Source organism: Tympanuchus pallidicinctus, unplaced genomic scaffold, assembly GCF_026119805.1.
Source record: "Tympanuchus pallidicinctus isolate F22 unplaced genomic scaffold, pur_lepc_1.0 scaffold22, whole genome shotgun sequence".
In the NCBI taxonomy this organism is placed as follows: Eukaryota; Metazoa; Chordata; class Aves; order Galliformes; family Phasianidae; genus Tympanuchus; species Tympanuchus pallidicinctus.
In genome coordinates, this window is record NW_026294739.1 from 9,019,192 (window position 1) to 9,040,873 (window position 21,682).

The window sequence follows — 21,682 nt, forward strand, 5'->3', positions numbered from 1 at the left end:
TGAAACTTTTTCAGCTGTTCCCAGTTCTTAGAAGTGAAGCAGCAGCTTGAATTTATATTTGGATTTAAAAAAGCCTCTGAGAAAATAGCAATCTAGAAAACCCTACTAGTGCCTTGGGTGTTATATTCCACCTTTGCTAATCAGACATACATGAAAGTCATTTCAAATAGCCTTTGAAGACAGCACAGAAGCGATTGATATATTCACTTTTTCCCCATGAAAATGACCTTTCACAGGGGCTGAGATATTTCCATTAGTGAATGTTTTTCCAGTAAGGTATTTCTTCTTTATATATATATTTCTTTTCTTTCTGAAAGGCTAACATCTCATGTGCTTTGAAGTTCAGGTGGAAATGAAAACAAGTTTTCAGTATCTACATAAGATCATTCAAAATCTTAAAGGAAAAAGTACTTTTCATAGTTGAAATTCCCCAGGCTATTGTGTAGGACAGTGTATAATAGGGCAGTGTAGGACAGTGTATATCTATTTTGATATTTCCTCCCAGTAATAAAATCTTTACCTTTTTTCTCTCCTCTGGTGAATCCAGAAGGGAATCTTATTAGAGAAAGTCTTATTTGTTCATTATAGTCTGAATAATGATTATGCCATTGCTTTAATTTTGCAGAATAGGCTGGATTAGGAACTGCAGTCACTGACAAACTTTGTATTGGTAACTATTTGCAGTGCAGTACCCAGGTACTGTAGGCTTCTGGCAGAATCACTAAGGAAAGGCTTGTTAATTGCAAGTAAGCAACATGGAACTAGTCCTGATGTTATTCTATCCTGAAAGATGATTTTTTCACCTCATATGGTTTAGTTTGATCCAGAATCTTTGTGTGACTCAGTCATGTATGTCAGTAGGTATATAATTGGGAAATGAGTTGTGCAGAGATTTTGAGATACCCTCAAGGCCATAACTCGCCTGCAGAAATGGTATTCAGAGGAATGAGTGTACATGCAGGTAGCAGATTAAAAGTGTTTACCACCTTGTTCATTAAAAACAAACATATTTTCTTTGTGTAACAGACCAAGTGAGAAAGGGAAGTATTTCAAAAATTGGTGGGATTATTTTTTGTGAATTTGAAAACTGTATAGGTATTCTAGGAAAACACTTTGAGATTAACATCAAACGATGTCAATCAAGAATTGGAAGTAAACTGTAGGATTTTATATATATACCCTATCACCTCAAATTTCCTGTCATTTCAGACATCAGCTGGCCAAATATCAAAGAGCTTATAGCCCATCAGTTCAGGCATATGAACCAATCCTCTGCTTTAACATTAAAAAATCAACTTTGGAATGTACTATTCCTTCTTATAGAAATTCCACCCTTTTAGTATTTTAAAAAAGTTTTAATGCCATGCTCAATGGTTCTCATCAACCGTAGGCCATTAATGTATTTTCAAAGTTCCAGATCAGCCAGTGATGCTGTGATGTTGCAGGATGTGCCCTTGGGATGTGCTGCCAGGAGAGTATTGCCTTTCAGGCATTTTTGACTGCTGAGTTCAGAGGGCAAGTTTGATCAGTGTATAGTAAGAAATATTAATTTGGTTCAGATCTGGAAACATGACTGCCTAAAAAATGATGGCTCTTCACACAACTTTCTGAATGTTATTTTGAACCCATAAATGTGTTGCTTCTTTTAAGTGATAATGCTCATTTCTCTGTTCAAGAACCAAGATGGTAATTTGCTTAGGAAGTGACATTTGGGTGTTTTGTTTTTCTTATAGAAAGTTAATGGATTTATGCAAAATTGCTTGAATAAGTGTTCTTGGGAAATAAACTTCGTTCTTAATCTTCACATTTAGATTCTCAATGCCCTTGGCAATATACATCTACATGCATTTCTCATTCATTGCTTTATAATTGGAAGCTTCACTGAGAATTCTGTGCGTCTGCAATCCTTTTCTCCATAGGTACACCTTGCAAAGCTTATTTTCTCTATTTCATAATTACTCAAAGTTTAGCAAGTCCTACCTGCAGTAAAGCAAAATTGGAATTGTGTGCATATGCTGTATTTGTTTTCCCCTATGAATGAATCAGCTGTAAGAACTACTCATTTTCAGGATGCTAATTGCATGGCCTTACTGAAACACATTTCCTGTGTGCTTTGACCACGTGTGTGACCTCTTGAACTTCAGCTATGGCAGAGAAAGCTGAAGGCTGACTGTGTGTGAATGTTTTAGACAGTATGATGTATGGGGTAAAAAATGGTTAAGGAAGGACCACTACTAGTGCTAGAACAATGTCTCTGCCATTCTTTGCTACATTTAGACAAGATCTTTGAAGAGATCTGTTGCTACTGTAAGGAACAGTGTATTGTATGTTTACACTGGACACTTGTTTCTCTAGTGCACTCCTTAGCCTGAAATTTAGTGTCATTTTTTCCTCATCTGCCCACAGGATGTTCTCCAAAGATTTTTATTAGAACTCCTTATTTTGTAAACAAGCTGATTTGCTGGATTTTCTTCTAGAGTTTGTGGTGGAAGCCAGTGATGTGGAGTATGGAGACTGCAGTTTTTGTGAAAAAAGCATGCTCTCTTGTATTGTGAGCTGGTAGGCTGCAAAACTGGGTGTTTTCTACTCTGAATTTCTTCCATCTTTCTGTCATATGGCAGGTAGGCTTTACATGTACATAGTACCTTTTATTAGCTGTTAGTGCCATGTACACCAGACAATATTCAGGATGTGCATATGTTCTGTCTAGTCTAACATCTTATCTAACATCACTGGAGTCTTCTTGGTCGTGTGTCAGGACAGAGAAGAGTCACCATGCTTTCCTGTTCTTCTTAGCCTTGAAACGGTGGCAGAAGGGCTTGGCACTCCAATGAACCACACTGTGGTTCACACTGAGGGACTGTGAGGAGTGTTTGAGGGTGCAAGAATTGCTGGGATAGCGATGGACTCTGTAGGAGCAGATGAAGTTAAATCTGACAGAGCAGTTTAAGCATATTATTGTCACAGAATTGTCTTTGGAACAAGCTGTCCCCAGATGAACTACAGAACTGAAAGAAAATCACTTCATCCAACCCAAAAATAGCGCCCAGGCACAGACTAATATACATAAAACATGTGTGATCAGAGAAGATCAGAGTATGAAATGAACTGAAAAGAGTAGGCATGGCAAGGTAGATGTACATTTTATCTTCAAGGATAGATTGTCTTTATCAAAAGATAAGAGGAATCTTTTTTTCTTCTTTGTCTTATTTTTTAAAAAATATTGTGCCTAATTTATTGTTTGACTTTGAGTTCCAAACAGTGCTTGTCACTGTGATGAAGTCTGCCAGAGTAGAGCCTCCTTTTGTGCCCAATATTCTCTTCCTCAGTAGGCGCTCTTCACTGGTGCAGTGACATGATTGCATTTCTTTTTCTGATTAATAATTTTAGGTCACCATTTGCACGATATTTGCTATAATCATCTCTGTGATGGTTTGTTTTGTTTGTTTGCTTGTTTTTTATTTCTTGTCTGTTCTGTTAGTGTCCTTCAGAAAGAATGGATTATATACGTTTTTGCAGTATCTACTTGAGCAAGATTAGGCTGATTTTATTGTACAGATTTACCAAGGCACTGGAAGCTAATAGAGCTTTAATCTTTCCACTAAACTAGGCAGGTAAGTGGAGGCTAAATACTGAACAGTGCAGTCTCTCTTTATGAACAGTCCACCCTTTGAATTATTTATTACTTTGAAATCCTTAAGGGATTGGGACTGCCTTTGTAGATACAACGTCTCTGGAAAGCTTGAGATGTTCTATTGCGAGGTCCAGACCACGTATTTCCATGCCTTCTGGACTGCCTGCCTAGTTTTCCTACATCCCTCTCTTGAAAAACAGGTTGGAGTAATGAGAATCATAGAACAGTGTTAGGTCAATGATATGCTCTTTTTTTTCACCAATGAAAAGTAAGGTGAAATGCCCAGAAAGCTGAAAGTATTCAGTGGGCTAAACATGCAGGGGAGTAATGTAAATGACTAAGTGCAAGAAGGTTAAGCTTTCTAAGCACTCCTGGAAATCAATTTGCCAGACACCTGCTGTGCTTTCTATTTTATGGAAGTAGGTCGGGAAGCAACTAAGAATCTCTCATGTGCTTCGTATTTATTATTTTTAGTCATTTTTTGTTCCTTTTATTGATGATTTTTACACACTGATGATGTTGAAAGCTGCCCTGAAGATATTTGCATTTAAATAAGTTGAAGTCTAGCTGTTCAGGAGGAAAGCCAGGTCATATAAAAGTCAAGATGTCCCCACACAATGAGACACTTTGCTCTATGAAATAAGCCAATAAACCATTCACTTGACAGATTAATATGACAGATAAGATGCCTGAGGCAGTCTTATTACGTGAGTTCAACAGACCTCAGACATAAATGGCTTTCCTTGAAGCCTACATTCCCCCTCAGGTTCTTTGCTTTTCTTGAGCTATGAAAGTTGACACAATGGTATTTAGGTATCATTAATTGTAAGGTAAGAGTGGGGGCTGTGGAAGCATCCACAGTCATGCTGCATTAGAGTGACAATGATACTGCCTAATTAATGAATCTTACAGATTGGTAAAACACATCTGATGTGTGAGCAATCACAGAAGTGACTGCAGATCTGTATGGATATAATGCTTTAGTTTCCGTGCAGAACAAAGCAGAATTGATGTGAAACAGGAAAATCAGCTATTTATCAAAAGTCACACAAACTCCTTGATCATACCAGAAATCCATGTTATAGCACTCCTCTGCAATAGATACAGGCTAGGAAGAAAATGTGTTGTGTGCCTGTGACTGCAGCAAATCTCTCATATGTTGAGAATTCTTGACTTCCACTCAAACCATTGGCAAAAGCTGAAGGTTTTTTTAACTTACATATGTTTCCTTCCATACTATCTTGTTATTTGAGCTCCAAAATAAGACAGTGTTTTGGCTGTAATGTAGTGGTTGCTGACCAGATTAAAGACAGTATCTGCTACACTTGTGCACTGCTCTAATAATAGCACTGCTGTGTAGATTTATAGAGGACTCTGGAATAAATAAATGAAAACAAGATGCAAGTTGCTTTATGTCTGGACACGAACGCATAAACCTTCAGTAAAAATAGGCACCATGTCTCCTTTTCCAGTGTTACAGAAGGGCAAACAGCCTGCAGATATAAGCGGAAGAGGCAGGCTGATGTTTATGCTTTCTTGCTACACACTTGAGCAGGTCCGAAGCAGCTCCTGGGAATTATTTCAGCAGCTTGAGGCTCCCGAGCTGTTTCTGAACAGAGAGATCTGATAAACTCTTCAGAGGAAGAATGAGGTGAAAACCATTCTGATCTTTCCGTAGGCTGGTCCTATTCATTTCTCAAGGTAGCAAGCCTTGTACATAGAATGCTAGTGAGTTTTCCAGTGCTTTTTCTGGCGTTATTACAGACTACAAGCATTTCCAGCCCGGAAAGGCTGAGTGGGTTATTTTGTATCTGTAGACTATACAACTGTAGCCATTGCTGGTCAAATGTGACTTGGATGTACTTGGAGCACAGTAGCAATGAACCACAGCACTTACCGATGTGCTGTCATACATCACAGGTGCTGCTCTGCTGCTGGTACTGGCTCTTCAGTTCATGGCTCCACTCCCAGCATGACTGCCTGCACATTTTTAGGCACCAAACTCTCAGAATCAGCAAATTGTCAACAGTATTGCAACTTTGCTTGGGAAGAGAAGGTAAATCCATAGATTTGTGAATGTGCTCTGTTTCTTTGGTTGATGGTGAGGTGTTTGCCAGGAAATAAAGTGCCCAGGGAGTTTTATGAGTATTGAATTTCTGCACTGAAAACAGGGCTCCTTCTTCAAATAAGTAAATAACTAATGGTTTGGTTTTTCACAGAAGCTAGTTAAGTGAATACCTCTGGTACATGAAAGGGATAGAATCATGAGGCATCTTTCTGTAAGCTGTTACACACCCTTTCTGCTGAGGAATAAAAATCAGCAACAGCAAGTCATGGAAAACAGGTCATCTATATGCACATTATGAATCTTGAAGAGATATTTCTCTGGCAATTTTCAATAAAAAATATCTAGACTGTCCCACATTGCATGTTATCTCCTTTTATTCCAGAAGAAAGGCTGTTGCAGGAATGTCTTCTCAATTATAGTTTTAATAATAGGATAGAAACAGTTACCAGTTATTTATTCTCATTTTGAAGGTGTGTTTAAATGACTGTTTGATGTTGCTTTTGCTCCTAGCAGGTTGCTTTGCACTTAGCAGAAGAAAAACCCTTAGCTTTTGAAGAATTTTTTGTTTGGCTTCAAGAGAGTTTAGAAAGGCTTTGGCTGACTTTGTGTAAGATTTGGAGTTGAGTGCTTGTATGAAATCAGAAGAGTAAGAGAAGAGAAATGAAGCCATGGAAATTGTAGTACCCTTCTCTTAAAAACCAATTATCTGCTAGGAAACAAAAAGGAAGAGGAGAGTAATTGAATGGGACAGTACAGAAAATCTGTCTTTGTGTAGTGCATTGAGCAGGGCATATTTCAGCTGCCTGGTTGTTACATGAGTATCATTATTTATCTGCTGGTAACTTGCTTCTGACATTATCACTAAATTGGTACCACAGCCTCTTGACCATCAGTCACATTAATTTGAAGATGCAGCATCTAGAATTGGACCTCTTTTATTTGGAGAGCACAACAAACCAAACAGCCATAATTTGTCTTGTAAAATAATTCTGCTCACAGAAATTAAACATGCAATTTCAAAATCTCTCCAGTCATTTAAGTTTTTATCTTATGACAAAATTCCACTTAAATGGAATTGTCTTTAAACATCAATTTCATTCTGAGCAGTAAAGTTCTGGTTGAGATGCAGGGAGTGACAGGTGTGCTGGCTTGCTGTTGTGAAGGCTGTTTTGAAGGAGATTTTCAGAAAGGGCTGCCATCAGAAAGCAGCATAAAAACTGTAAATAGCCTAGTGGGTTAGCAGCACTTCATGCCCAAAGGGGTTGTGCTACTTCATAGTCAAACCTTGGTCTTATTACCTCTCCCTGAGTTGGAGTGGGATTTGTGCTGAAGCCAGCATATTATCATTGCTTTGCTGGCTCTTTTCAGGGAGCTTTTGCTGAGAAAAACGGAGCTTACAATCTTAAGAAGAGCGAGGCACTTCAGGGAGAGTACAAGGATGTTGCTAGGGTATTCAAAGGGAAAATTGGAAAGGCAAAAAAAGAACTTCATTTGGCTACCATTGTTAAAGATAACAATAAATGTTTTTACAAATACATTAGCAGCAAGAGGAAGGCCATTGAGAATCTCCCACCTTTATTGGTCGCAGCAGGGAATACTGTTGCTGAGGATGAGGAAAGACTGAGGTTCTTTAAAAGTCTGTCTTTATTAGTCAGACCAGTTATCCTTAGGATATTCAAGCCTCAGCTTGAGACAGGGATAGGGAGCAGAAAAAAACTTCCCAGAGTTCAGGAGGAAACTGCAGCCTGCTGCTCCACCTGGACTGTCGTAATTCTGTGGGACCAGGTGGGATCCACCCAAGGGTGTTGAGATGGCTTGAAGATGTGATTGCCAGCTGCTCTCCGTTATTTATCAGTCCTGGTCAACTGAAGAGCTCCCGGATGACTGGAGATTTATGAATGTGATGCTTATCTATGAGAATGATCATAAGGAGAATCTGAGGAACTACAGACCTGTCAGCCTGACCTAAGTATTGGGGAAGGTTATGAAGCAGATCATCGTGAGTGTAATCACACAGCAGGTGTAGGACAACGAGGTGTTTGCTGGCTCATTCCTGGGAAGCTGTCTCAGCTGGGCCTACAGAGAAAATGGAGCAGTCTATACCTATCGTAGGCCCAGGGTGGCCTACTTCATTTCCAGAGTAAAGCAGAAATTGAAGCCAGACTGTGATCAGCTGCCATGTCTGCCCTAAGTCTCCTTTGTAAGCAAGGCAACTATAGGCTTCCCCTGTCCTTCTCATTGCCTCTAGCTCCTGGGATGTGACAGGTGCAGGGATATTGCTAGAAGTAAGTTTTGTTCTGTCTTGGAAAGTTTCCAAAAAGATATACTGTGCAAAAACTTATTGCAGAAGATTTGTAATAATTGTTTACACACATATTAGAATCTGACCTTTAAAGCAAAATATAATGTATACAGTGGTTTTCAATGCAGACTTTTTAATAGTATAACGATTACAGCTATTTCTGTTATCTCATTACTGGTGGCTAGAAAATTAACAGGAATTGTCAGCATTTTAAGCAAGGGTTAGTGCTGCATTTATTATTATTGCTGTTATTATTATTGAATTGCTGTGCATGTTTTGATCTGTGCTTCAGCTGCATGTAACTGTATAATCCAAATGTAGAAGCAGATTAGTGAAGATGTGATTTCAATAGTGTGGGAAGGGAGTATAGTCAGGTGGGTATGTTTGTTACTTCCTACTTGGCAAAGCACATGGCTTCAAAGGAAGCCTAGTGAGCTAACCCTTGGATAGATGGTGTGGAAAGCAAAAAATAACTTTGCTGACCACATTAGGCAGAGCCCAGCTGACCTCTATGGAGAGGTATTTGGTAATGGGTGACTCCAAAGCCCCAGAAAATATAAGTTTTCTCTCTTGCAGCATAATCAGGAAGTATGACAACAGCATCTACGATTTAATCTGTTTTTCTCTCTTCTTTTTAATTTTCTATTTTAATGAATTGAGTAACAGTAGAGGTTGTCACAGTATACTACAAATGTCTTTTTTTCTTAAAATATAAATTATCTTTTGCTACATAAATAGGAAATAATAAATATACATTACCTTTCAGTCTTCAGTATGATAGTATCCTGGTTTGGTGAAACCCCATTGACATGTCACTCCCAAACAATGTGAGTATATGTACATAAATAAACCCCTTTGGTGAGCAGAAAAAATGCGAAACATGGCACTTGATCTTCACACAGCATCTCATCATCAAATATAAAATGATTTCAAGAAAAAAACAAAAGTCTATTGGTGTTTGCTGGCGTGTTTACATTGCCATCTGGAATATAAATTATGTTGAAGAGTGTTTTCACTCAGTTCTTTATGAAGCTGCCAGTGTTAAGCTCCTATCAGGACAAGCAGTAGTTGACTCATCTGATCCTGGAGGAAAAAGTGCTTAGAAGCTTAGTGTACTCTTAATGCTCAGTCAGGGATTACATCTGTGCCTGAAGTCTTGGCTGCTTTATCAAAAGCAGAGGTACTGGAAGGTTTCTTATGGTAGATTTTGCTGTTATAAGAGTTACAATGATCCTTGGAACACACTGTAAGAAAGAACAAGGCCACAATGGGAAGGTGAAACATTGAAGGGAGCTACTTTTAGTTTGGGGACACATAAATGTCTCATGAGATGCATGTACACAGGTACTCAAATAAGAAAGTATGCATTTCAGGTGGAAAGCAAGGAAGTTGGTATTAGATCACAAATACAAGGTTTAATAGAAGAAAATGTTAGTTTGAAAGCTTTAGTACAAACTAAAGTACAACTATTTGTATGTATTTACCATTGCAAGCAGAAATAATCTGGGTGGAGAAAGTGTAACTGCTTGAAATTTAGATAAGTCAGTCTAGTATGTATACTGGAGGAAGAAATGGACTCTTGAGGACGTTCAGAAGATTGGGCCAAGTAGGACAATTATTGCTGTTATTTTGCCACATGAATATACAGCTGCAACTCCACATAGGGACAAATGGACATTATGAAGAAAAAAGAAATGCTGGAACTTTTGAAAACATTTTTCAGTAAATCCCGAAGCTCTGTATGGTGGAGAAGGTACAGCCAGGAAAGTGCAACCATAGCTATGAACATTAAACTCAGGCTGAAAGGGAAATTGGTTGCCATGGCACACATTTTGATACAGACAATGGCGAAGGCTCCACGTATTTAAATTAGTAGCACTAACCTGCAGGTTTCAGAGTGTGTTTGGAAACATTAATAAGGACAGCATGTTCCTGGAGGTTTCATGTGTGTGCGTTTTTTGCGTATGCCAACAGGAATGTGGTAGATTCCCTTGTATGTTGGGAAGGCTCTGCTATTTCATCTTGGAGTTCCATCCCAGAGCCTCAACACAGTGACTAAGACAGCCAGCTGAATTGCTCAATGTTAATAATTTTTCAAACAAATATCAATTTGTCTCTACTTTCAGCTCTCTTGTAAGGAATGTGCTGGCTTTCTATGAATCTATTTCCTGCTAAGTATTTATGAAATTAGTTCTAACATGTCTGTCAATTCATATCCTGGTACTAGCATTTGTCACTTACGTTGTTTGATAGCCTTTTGTAGGAAGATCCTTGAAACTTCTGAGCTGCACAGTATTGAAATGTGGATGTAAGCATTTCGTTTCTGGTCTGCATGGTGCAGTGGCATTCCTGCTAGCCTGTGGGCATTTTTGTTTTCTCCCTTGGACGTTTCTCTTGAATAAATCCTATCTTGGTGGAGGTAGGAGGGCTCCAATCAGGGGAAAATGGCTTACTCTTTTTACCCCATTAAGCTAACTCTTCATATCTCCAGAGATGGGTTACTTCTAAAACACTTGGCAAGAAACATATTTCTCAGAGAATCTTTTGTTGATGTTTCTTAGCAGCTGGTTTGGCTGCAAAGAAGCATGTGTGTGTATGCTTCTTTTTACAACCAACACAGTTTTCTTTAAGCAGTGAGACACTTTGTGCTTTAACACTGCTGGCAGACTAAAAAATGTTTATGTTTCTGTTCATCTTCTTGGAAGGATATTAGTACCTTATAAGTGCTGATGGTGCCTCACAGTAACAGATTTCTTCTAGTCCTATAACTCTTACAGTAGCAGCAAATACAAAGTTCTCTGCTCCTTTCATCTGTTTTTGGAACATTAGAAACCTGTTTTGGTATTTATGTGTTTATTCTGTTTCTCCTAATTATGTGTGAAACAGCAAAAATGTACAGTTTAATTTGTTGGTGTCGATTCTACCACAAAGGTGTTCTGCTGATGATGGATCTGAGCAGTTACTGTCAACTAACGAATTCAAATGTACAGCATTCACAATTTCAAGTAGTGCCAGCTCTAATTGCCTTGTTAATCTTACAAAACGATGTTCTCTTCAAACTTTTGTTTAGAGTCAGTCAGCATTAAAACATTCTTCCTGCTGAAATAACTTCATATACAAAGTTCAAGTGAGCAATTAGTAATTGCATCTGTTTTTGAGTTATTTTCCCAGCTTGTGGTAGTTCAGTTAATAACCTTTTAAAATTCTGTAGTATATATCCCCAGGCAGCTGTAGCTCTATTTCCCTAATCTACTGCATGTTCAAAGTACTCGGCTATCTGGGGCCATCTGTTTCTCTTCTCAAAAGACTGTAAAATCCTTGGCAATCCCCTGAATGAACCTCATGCTTCTGAACATGGAAGAGTATTCAGTCAATGCAAAATCTGAAAAATTATGGGAAGAGACTTAATTGATATTAAACATAGCATTTTTTCTTTCGATGGTCACTACGTACAAACTACGCCTCAGAGCACCTCAGGGAACCACTGTATATGTTTATCAGCAGAGTGCATAAAAATCCATTCCAAGAATGCTAGCAAATATACTTAGGTTGGCATGTCACTATAGAATGGTAGAATGGCTTGAATTGGAAGGGACTTTAAAGATCACCTAGTTCCAACCTCCCAAAGGATCTATCAAGGATCTGTCTCAATCCCAATTCTTTCACTGAACAAGGACGTATAATACCAAAACAGCATCAAGTTTTCTTGTTTCTTAAATTATTCCATGAGTATATCTAAGGAGCCATTCATAAGTTTTCATATCTCTTCATTTCTCCTCTGCTTAGAACTCTTGGATGTGAGTCTTTGTGGTGCGTGCTATTTGCTATAAAGTTGAATCTTTCCCTAGGTGCTGACTGCATCATTAGTCATGTCTTTCTGGATGTACGTACTTTTTTAAGTTTAGTGCTATAAAGAAAAAATGAATTTAACTGTACTAATATATACCCACAAAATAATGGCAAGAAACTCCAGTTCCAGTTAAAAGAAATTATATTGATATCAAAGCCTTTGAAAAATCTGCACCATTTCTGCAAATATACAAATTTAAAATGCTTGAAATGTATTCAGGTTACCCAAGTTTCTTCTTCTGTCTTCCAGAAAGCTGATGAGAAGCAGTTTTCATTGAGTCAGCTCTCTGCAGAAGCTCTGTCTATACAGAGGTACTAAACATTTTTTATGGTTTTAAAAATGTTTTCATTTCTGTTGCCATCTTGAATTTTGTTAGGTAAAGATAGGTTTCAGAGTTGTGCAAGAAGCATTTCTTCTGTCTCTGAGAACCTGAAAACTCTTTACATGCTGTGCTTTCTGTTATTAGGAATCCAGTTAACTCCAGATTCATGAAACATGTGTTATGCTTTTGACGCCTCTTGGCTAAATCCACCATGAACTCGCAGAACAGAACACATGTTCCTGTTGTTTGATCTACCGTGAATCTGTACTGATGATTATTTCATGCCAGCATGTCCCTTTATGTGTGCTGAGTTTGAAACATGTGGGTGGAATGGGTACTCCATCTTCGGCAAAGAATGTTAGAGTGAAATGCCAAGCGCTAGACACCTAAACCTGACAAAGCTGATGTCTCTAGGCTCTCTAGCTGTCATTTAGGGTTTCCTCACTGGGGCTTTCAAAGGCTTTTTGCCCAATTTGTTGCCTGAGTATACTAATTTCTTTTCATTGATTATCTATGGAAAATAAGGATGCTAGAACCCTGACTTAGCCCCAGACATATCAGTTGGTTTTTTTTTTTTTTATGCAACTATGGCCTACAGCTTAGCATGGTGGGAGCACACCTCAACTTCTATGCTTTTTTACTTGCTGATGGCAGTCTGTATTTTATCTAACAAAAGCTAGCCTGAAACTAGCTACTCCACTGACCTGAATCTCGAGCCTGACATCATATCCTGAACTGACATGTCCTTTGCTACTGGCTGCCTGCAGGGGTGATGTCTTCTTCAAATGTGGCTATCAGAAGCTAAAAAGCAGGTTGTTTAGGTCTGAGTTCGTAATTTGAATACTGTTGGTCATCCACTCATGTCCTTTTGTTAACACTAGTTTCTTTCAGGCATAGGCTTATGCAAATATATACATAAAACATGCATGTTATGTAATAAGCATGTAAGTGCATAAACATAAGATTACAGTTTTTAACAAAGTATTCTTATGTCTTAGAACGCCGTCTTACAAATGTATAATGATCGCTTATGTAACCAGTTATGTGGGGGGTGTCCTGGCCCTGCTCCCTATCTCCATATGTTTATGCTGTGCTTGTCAAAAATACTTTGCTTTCCATCCAGGATTTCAGCCAGATCCTTTGTATTGGAGTGTTTGTCCCAGATTGCAAACACCCATGGTGAGACTTGCACAAGTGTGCTTCTGATTGAATGTGCATTCCCACTGATGATATAATTTGGCTTCGAATTTGTGCAAACAGCCATCTTGTACATCCTGTTCCTCTGCAATTCCATGCTCACTCAGATGTGAAATTACTACATACCTCTTAGGGAGTGTGTTTATTAATAACAACCTACCTTTCCTTGTCATCAGCACTCTGTATCTGGCACAGATCTCTAGTAGTTTGTCCACTGGAAAACGGCCTTTTGTAGATTTTGTGACATCTGCCTGGTATAGTTACTTCAAGCACTGATTCTTGCAAATCTACTTTCCCGTAGTTCATGTGAATCCTTGCATTGTCAACTAATATGACTTTTCTTACTTTTATGATTTTTATTTTTTTTTTTAAGTATATAACACTTTAAGGAACAGTTACATAGTAATACACTGGGGAATGGGTACTGGATGAAAAAAGATTCCTTGGCACAAGCTGTATTTTAAAGATATGATAACTTCACTTCTTGCTTGCTCACTTCTTGGAAACATCCCTGAAACAGTGGTCTATGTCCCTGGCATTGAAGGTGGGATACTCCCCACCCCCTCCTACCTCTAATTTCCTTGCAAGTCTTCTTTCCTAACCACTTTTCCTGACCACCTTTCCTGACCACTTCAATTTTAGGAACAGAGATCAGCACATATGATGGTCATTCTGCCCGCACCCATTCATCTCATTCACTTGACTGTTGTTAGAAAATGAAAATATACCCAAGATAAAGTTTTCTTCTTCTTGGGATCTTCTCTAAGTTTGCACAAGATTCCTTTTAAATCATATATCCTAAGGAATGATCGCTATACCTTCATCTTATTAAGGTTTCACAGACCGGAGAGACAACAACTCTAGCATTTTGTAATGCTCATCTCCTCTCTACTTATGATCACCTTGGCAACTTGTAGTCATTGTGTGTGCCATTCTTCCTTTGAGAAGAAACTCCTTAAAGAGCATCTCTAGTAGGTGAAGTTGAGTCTTTGGTGTCTTGAATCTCATTCTTTGTTTAACAGAGAATTAAAGAGAACCTGGAATTGTAAAGAAGACTGTGCCCTTTTGTGCTCACTCACCAGATAAGAGAAAAACTAAGAACTATGTGTGTCTCCATCCCTTGAACATTATCAGTAGAACTGATATTCTATTTAATGGGAAAGGGGAGTTTTCCACTTTGGGTTGAAATCTTGTGATTGAATTCAAGAAAATGAAAGCCCAGGTACAGATGCAAGCCCTCTGACATCAACTCTGATGAACGACATGTATTTCCATTACAGTCTATGCAGCATGAGAACTTGGGAAGCAAACGAGAATTGGACCATGTAATTTTTTTCCAGTCTCTTTTCAGGTCTTTTATAACTCTGTTGCTTTCAAAAACAGCCTTACTCATTTCTTCGGTTTATCTGTATGATTCAGTTCCTAGACCTTGTTTGTGGTTCCTTATGCAAAATTCAACACAGTTGCTAATTTTGTGGCCCCTGTGCTTGTACTTCAATTACCCATCAAATACTTTTTTGCATCATTCTTATAAAACATTCTCAAAGGGCAGAATTAATATTTCATCAGTACGTTCAACTGCTGCTAACGTTACTGATCAGGAACATTTGTTTTAATTCAGACTGTGTGATTGTGGTCAATGTGGACTTAATCCAAAGCCTGCTGAATAGAAAATGCCAGAGAACTTCAGCAGTCTTTGACTCAGATGCTTTTTGAACACTTTAGGTGTAGCTGACAGTCAAGACTGTTTTAATCTATAATGTATCTAATGTGTCTCACTCATAGGATATTAGAGAGCATTTAGTCTTTGGGAGAAAGGGAAAGTGAGTTCAAAAAACAAAAAGACTAAATTCTTGTTCATTACATATTATATTTGCAGTGATATTTTTAATGGCATTAGTTACATTCCTGTATATACTGTTAGATTCAAAAAGTGAGCATCACCTAGATCATTTTGATACAGAAGGAGCACTTCTTGAATTCTGTCAAAATGTGATTATTTGAAAAAATATTGTTTTCTTCCTTATTTTCAATTTAATTTTAAATTGAAGATCAGTGTGATTAGCTCAGGTAGCTAGTTTTAACGACAAGATTATCATTTTTTGTCACCAAAATCTAGTCATCTTGATTGATGGGAGTTGTAGAGGGGATGGCTGAAGGGGCAGAGGGTGTGAGAAGGCAGATAAAGTAGAAAAGTAGCCATTGAAAAGAAAACAAACAAACCCTTAGCTAGGTGTAAGCAGTCTAAACTTTTGTGTTTAGGGAAAGAAAAGAGAGTTATGTGAACAAAGCAGTTGAATTTTAGAAATGTGTTGAGAGTAGTATAACGAGAGATCAGGAAATCAAGCCAAAAGATATTTGACCTCAAAAAGCGCGGTTGCCTTAGTACGTTTTAAAATGTGTCAGATTTATGGAATGTTTTTTTGTCTTAATGATAAAAATTATATATTTTTATACTGAATATTGAAAATCTTCCAGCTTCAGATGCACTCAAAGCTCAGCAGAGATGGCTTTGGCTAACTGGTGGGAAAATCTCTTGATGTTGTCTTCCATTCAGTAGACTTCTGATGTCTTGAAAGGACATGTCTTTGATATTAAATATGTTATTTTTGAGATGTTATTGAATTGCAGTGATAACATAGAGGAATGCTTTAGAATGTGTCTTTCCACTATATTCCTAAAAAGACACGAACCAAAATCTCTATGAAGTGCTTTGAATAGATCTCTGTCTTTAAGGCCACAGCCGCATGCTTTTGGGGACCTTTCATGACTTCATGTATTCCTCATGAACAGTTGTAGTTCCACTGACTTCGGGACATTTGAAGGTTCTGTGCATGTAGTTAAGAAAAACTTCCAGGTTTGTAACCTAGGCATCTTCTGTAGGAATTTATGTATCTTCTTTGGTTCAGTTCATGTGAGCTTCTAGTGAGAGAAGTATGCTATATTTACCTGAGTGGCTCAGATCTGGATGGAAAAAGAGGCTGTTGTGTGTCGTATAATAACGTTCTCTACAGGACGAAGATCTTTGTCTTCTTTCTTGTGTGATAAAAATGTATTTTATAGTGTTTTTTAGATGCCCAGGTGTATTTTTGAGAGTTCTGTCCACACTGGCTATAGCAGTACTTCTGTTTGTCCTCAACATATGTAATCCTTCCAGGAAATTTTTAAGGCGGTATTATCATTGGGAAAATACTAGAAGATTTATTAATACAGTCATGTCAAAACAGTTAATTGAATGCTTTCATCTCCGTGACTAATGAAAGATTACATTGCTGCAAAAATATGTCATAGGATTCTACAAATTGTAACTAAAAATAACAGCCTCATTAAATTTCAAGATACTTCAGTGCAGGAATTGTCTCACTGCAGAGAGCTTTGCAAATGCTTAAGGAAAGCACCACCACTGTACATTTTGGTGTTGTAAAGCATGGAGGCTGCTTCTGGCTAAATTCCTCACAGCTGGGACCAGAGCCTATTTTTCTGCTGGTGTAGCAGTAGGTTTTCTGTAGGAACAATAAATCAGTTGGGTTTTAGGAGATTTTTGCAAGAAAAATAATTGCGTATGTGCATCAGCTGATAGTGACTTCTCAGAGGCCATGTTCTACATGTACTTGACTGTAATATTCCTTTCCTTAAGGTCTGTAGGGGTCAATATAACCTAAAGAAAAAATGGATACTGTAGGCATTCTTCAAAGGCATTGTGCACTCGTTACAGATCCGTGGCTCTAGTGGCAGCGGTGCAACCACAGAAAAATCAGTCTAATGAATCAGCTCAATTCATTTGAGCTAGAAATCTGTCACCCTGCCATTGCCACTGGTAAATCCCATCACCTAACCCCAATGCATTGCTTCTTCAGCCTTTCCATATTCCTCTTCATTTTGACAACTCTGCTTCTTCGTTGTCATTGTTCTTCAGATTCTCATGTTTGTTGTGCCCAAAACTTGTAAGCCATATTTGCTTCTTTCCTAAAAAAATGCCTCTTTACCATCTTTTTTCCCACAGAAATGTCTTCTGATGAAATACTGCAGGCTTAATTTTTGTAGCGTACTGAGCTGCAAGCTTTGCCACCGACTGAAATAACCATGAAGCACATATTCTCTTTGTTTGCGTGTGAAGAACTGAAGTGGATTGTAAATTTATTTCACTAGATCCAAGTTTCCTGAAATTGAGTTGCTGCCTTTGGAATTCCAGAGGGAGAATAGAGACAGAGTAGATATGGCTGTATGTATCTTCTCCAGACTATCAAAAAGAAAATCCTGTCATTTATGTGAATAATGTATAATACAGTAGATGCTTACGGCACTAGTTTAGGAAAAAAAAAAAAAAAAAAGAGTACTTGTGATATGAAATAAATACAAAATTGATGGCATAAACCTATATTCTATGCTTAGCTGCTGCCTTAGTCTCTGATTCTAAGCTGCTTGCATGGTAACTAATTTCCATGGCAAGAGTGATTCCCAAGGCTGTTTATTCAGTGTTGGTGTCACTGTTTTTTGGAAACTGACATTTCAATAATCAAGACATTTACATGCATTTTAAGTGGAATTCCATTGTTTTCATTGGGCTTTTAAGGTGACTGTGACATAAAACTTTGATGACATGAAAAATAGATAGAAAAATCAGGGCGGAGGTAAGAAGGGAAACTCTTTTCTCTAATTCCATTCAGTTACTCTTTTCCAACATTACCTCGGTAGAGATTTCTGATGCGTTTTTATTTGTATTTCCTTTGCAGCGCTCTTGTTAAGGAAGATAAACAGTTAAATGTTTTAGAACAATTGCCTAGGAAAAGCTCTTTACTGCTTTTTTGGAAGTACAAAAAAAAAAGTACAAACTTAATTTCTATTTTTTAGTTGTCATTTACTTACTTCTTACCTTTCTCCAAACAGATCAGTTTGATCAGTTGTTATGAGATGTATGACGAATAACTTTGTTTTCTCACAATAAATACGATTTTATCCCAGAAGTTACAACTAATTTTAGATCTGTTTGATCCCTTTGTAATTGTCATTCTGTGTCTAATTTTGAGTTGTCTCCCAGCTCAGATGTGACATTTCTGGAATTATTTTAACAGACACTAATTTTCTCAAATCCACCCACAGAGAGTTTTGCTTCCTCTGCGTGATGGACACAAATGTCTTCAGATCTGCTGATTCGGTAGAAGTGAACTTGGATCATCCAGAACCATGTTACTGGGGCTCCATCTTACAGCAGATGAGAGCAGAATGGCAGTGGCATTATGAATTCTCTAGATTAGAAGCCAGGGAGAAGAAATTTTATAAGATATGATGTGATGTTTTGCTTTGGGCCAAAAACACAATGCATTCCCCAAAGAGAGAATGCATTTGTTCATACTGCTTCAAGATCCATGCAAATAAGAGTATTTTTAGTAGTTCTGTTTTTACAGGGTCTTACATAATAATGATTTATTTGGCATGAACATCACTGTGTAGACAATTAACAAAAAAAATCTCTTTTTGTAATTTGTAATCTCTGGAGGATAGGAACGAGGTCTTGATTATCACATTAGATATTTTGATGAAGAATAGTGAACAAAGATTTCAAAACATAATAATCATGGTAGTTTGATATTTTTTGCATCATTACTTCCATGCTGGATTCTTACTGAAACTAAATCTCAGACCTTTCTGAGACTTTTTTTTCCAAGCAATTGCCACTGTTTTTAATCTCTGTATCTTTTTATGACCTCAAAAGTTACATTTCTCCATTGATCTACATCACCTTTGTCAGGCAAATAGTAACTAAAACCATAATGCAAGAAACATAGATTTGCAAGGAACTGTGTGGTCTTCATGAAAGCCGTGCTCCATATATTCATATCTAAGAATAAAGCCATCAAGCAAATGGGTAATGGCAGAGAAAACCATAATTTCTTGTTGAAAAATCAATGACTTGATTTTCCTGCATTTCATTCATGCAGTATTGTTCTGCTCACTTAATAGAGTCATTTACAGAAGATGAATTTCCCTGGGGTTTTTTTAATAGTATAGAGTATGAATGAGAAGAAGCTTCTCTCATATTCTGAAGATGAATGGAAATGAGTTAATGAAAACTCATTTAAAAAGCCAGCAGTTGAAATTCTGTCTCCAGATTTCTGAGTGAGGCCCTTGGGACCTTCTGTGAGTTGTACTCAGAAACGGTTTCTTCTTTTCTGAGCGTGTTCCATGAGTGTCTTCTGAATTTGTGTACTTCACAGTAAAGTACAGGACAGTATGTGGTTGAAGTGAAGGGTTGATATCACAGTATTGTATCTGAGAACTAGTAACGTTTTATTGTTTTGCTTAGAGCTTTGCCTATTTCTTGCGTCTTATCTTGCTATAGTAATATTTAAGAATGGTAAACTAAAATTATTTCAAGTGGAAGAGACCTATAAAAATCAAGTCCAATTGCTCTGAAAAGTATTTGCCATTGCCAGCTGTAATTATTTCCGAAAATGTAGGTAGATATCGTGTGTATTCTGACAAATGCATTCAAGAGGTCTCTACCTTCAGATTTACTCTTTTTTTTTTTTTTTTCTCTCCAAGCTTTTTCTACTACCCTTAACGAAATTAAAAGAAGTTGCTCAAAGACGCTGTAAAGTGCTGCTAAATTGATCCAACTTTGAGTAGTTGGTTGGACAAGACTTCCAGCCTCTATTATCCTATGCTTCTATGATTCCAGTATTCCTAATATATGATTATGATGCAGCTGATTAAATTATTCATTATTTAGTCTTCTGTAACCTGTTAGCTCACTCTACTCTGGTCTAAAAAAAAAATAAATCAAGCATGCTAATACGAGGCTTAGTCCAGCTTTGAGAAGTCTATAAAAACACAGGTACTATTTGAGATATATGTATTTATTTTCTTATGATCCAATTTAGAAAAGAGAGAGGTGAACAGTCAAACTACTTCCAAAACCAAATGTAGAACAGAGAAACAATTGCACAATGAAAGATTTCCTGTAATAATAATTCAAATCAGGACTGTAAGGCCCTCCTATTTGCTGTTTGCCCAGATTAACTTTGTTGTTTATTCAGTGCTTAGAGTACACAGAAACTTCAGCAAACCTAGTCCTGATGAATGTTCAGTTTACTGCAGTGTCCATCAGAGGAGCTCACCTGTGCATTCTGAATTACAATAATATTTTCTGGAAATCATGCCGAATAACAAGATTCTGTAGAAGGGAAAATAGTTTTGTTGTGGTTATTTGTCGTTACTTAATGATAATAGTTATAATCATATATATTATTATTTATCACGTTTATCACATATTGAATTTTTGTGCATATTTTACCACTGAAATGATACATGCTTGGCAAATTTCCATTTATCATATATGGCTTGCACTATGGTTGAAATTTGTATCTTATTTGTTTTAAATCAACTAAGGGATGAGAGAAACAACTTATAAGCTGTTTTTCTAATACTTTATGTTAACTCTAAAACTGTAGGTGTGAAGCCTGCCTGCTAAGATCCAGCTGGTCAGTAATAATAATAATAATAATACAGAAATGTGGTGGATGAATTCAATTCTGACTTAGAAGGCTGTTGGAACACAATAATCAAACTTTTTTGTGTGCATTCATATATTATTGTGTGAAGATTTCTTGGGTGCATGTTTCTCCCAGCACATAATCTGCATGTAAAATATAAGCATAACTTCATATTACCTAGAGTAAAAAAAATAAATAAAAAAAAAACGAGAGAAATAAGATGAGAACTAGAACATTGAATGACTGAAGTTTGTGTCTCCTGTGACTTCTGGTGAGAGAAATGTTGTTTTTGACAGTCTCCCATATTGTTTTCCCACCCTTGTGAGTCAGTAGGGATTTGCACCTCTTACTGAAAGGGCATCTTTACAGCTTTTAGTCTCAGCTGACTACAGAGGCTGTGATGCCTTTGTTATTTACCAACTGGAGCAACCTCCTTTCCATTTTGCATTTGGTTCTTTGTATAGAGAACCACTGTTTGGTTTGTCCCCTCAAATGCATTTGGTGCTTTTTGACAATCTTGCATTGCAGGAACAAATGTTCTAACTGAGAACATGCATCATACAAGGTGAGAGTGGCTTTATATGTATTCTCTTTTTCCTGTCATTCATTTTAATGTGATAGTAATGTTAAATCAGAGACAGCTATGCCATTTTTAAACCCGTGCTTCTTCCAAGTTTTATCAGAACATGCAGAGTCTACGCAGAAAGATAAAAATGAACTCAAGTCAATTTTTAACCCTTTTCTATAATCTACTGATCAGTGGTTCTTCTGAGACTGCAGCACGTTGAAGGAGCAATGGCACAGGTTATATGATGG

The 21,682-nt window shown here is 37.4% G+C and overlaps 1 protein-coding gene across 1 annotated transcript in view; it reads left to right on the forward strand.

Annotated features, from left to right (window-relative positions):
* LOC128082581 (uncharacterized) overlaps positions 1-21,085 on the forward strand; it is a 97,274-nt gene extending 76,189 nt beyond the window's left edge. The window contains exon 6 of the mRNA XM_052686837.1: positions 18,474-21,085. The gene's annotated coding sequence lies outside the window, so the exon portion shown is untranslated. The remainder of the gene's footprint in view (positions 1-18,473) is intronic.
* The last annotated feature ends 597 nt before the right edge of the window (positions 21,086-21,682 follow it).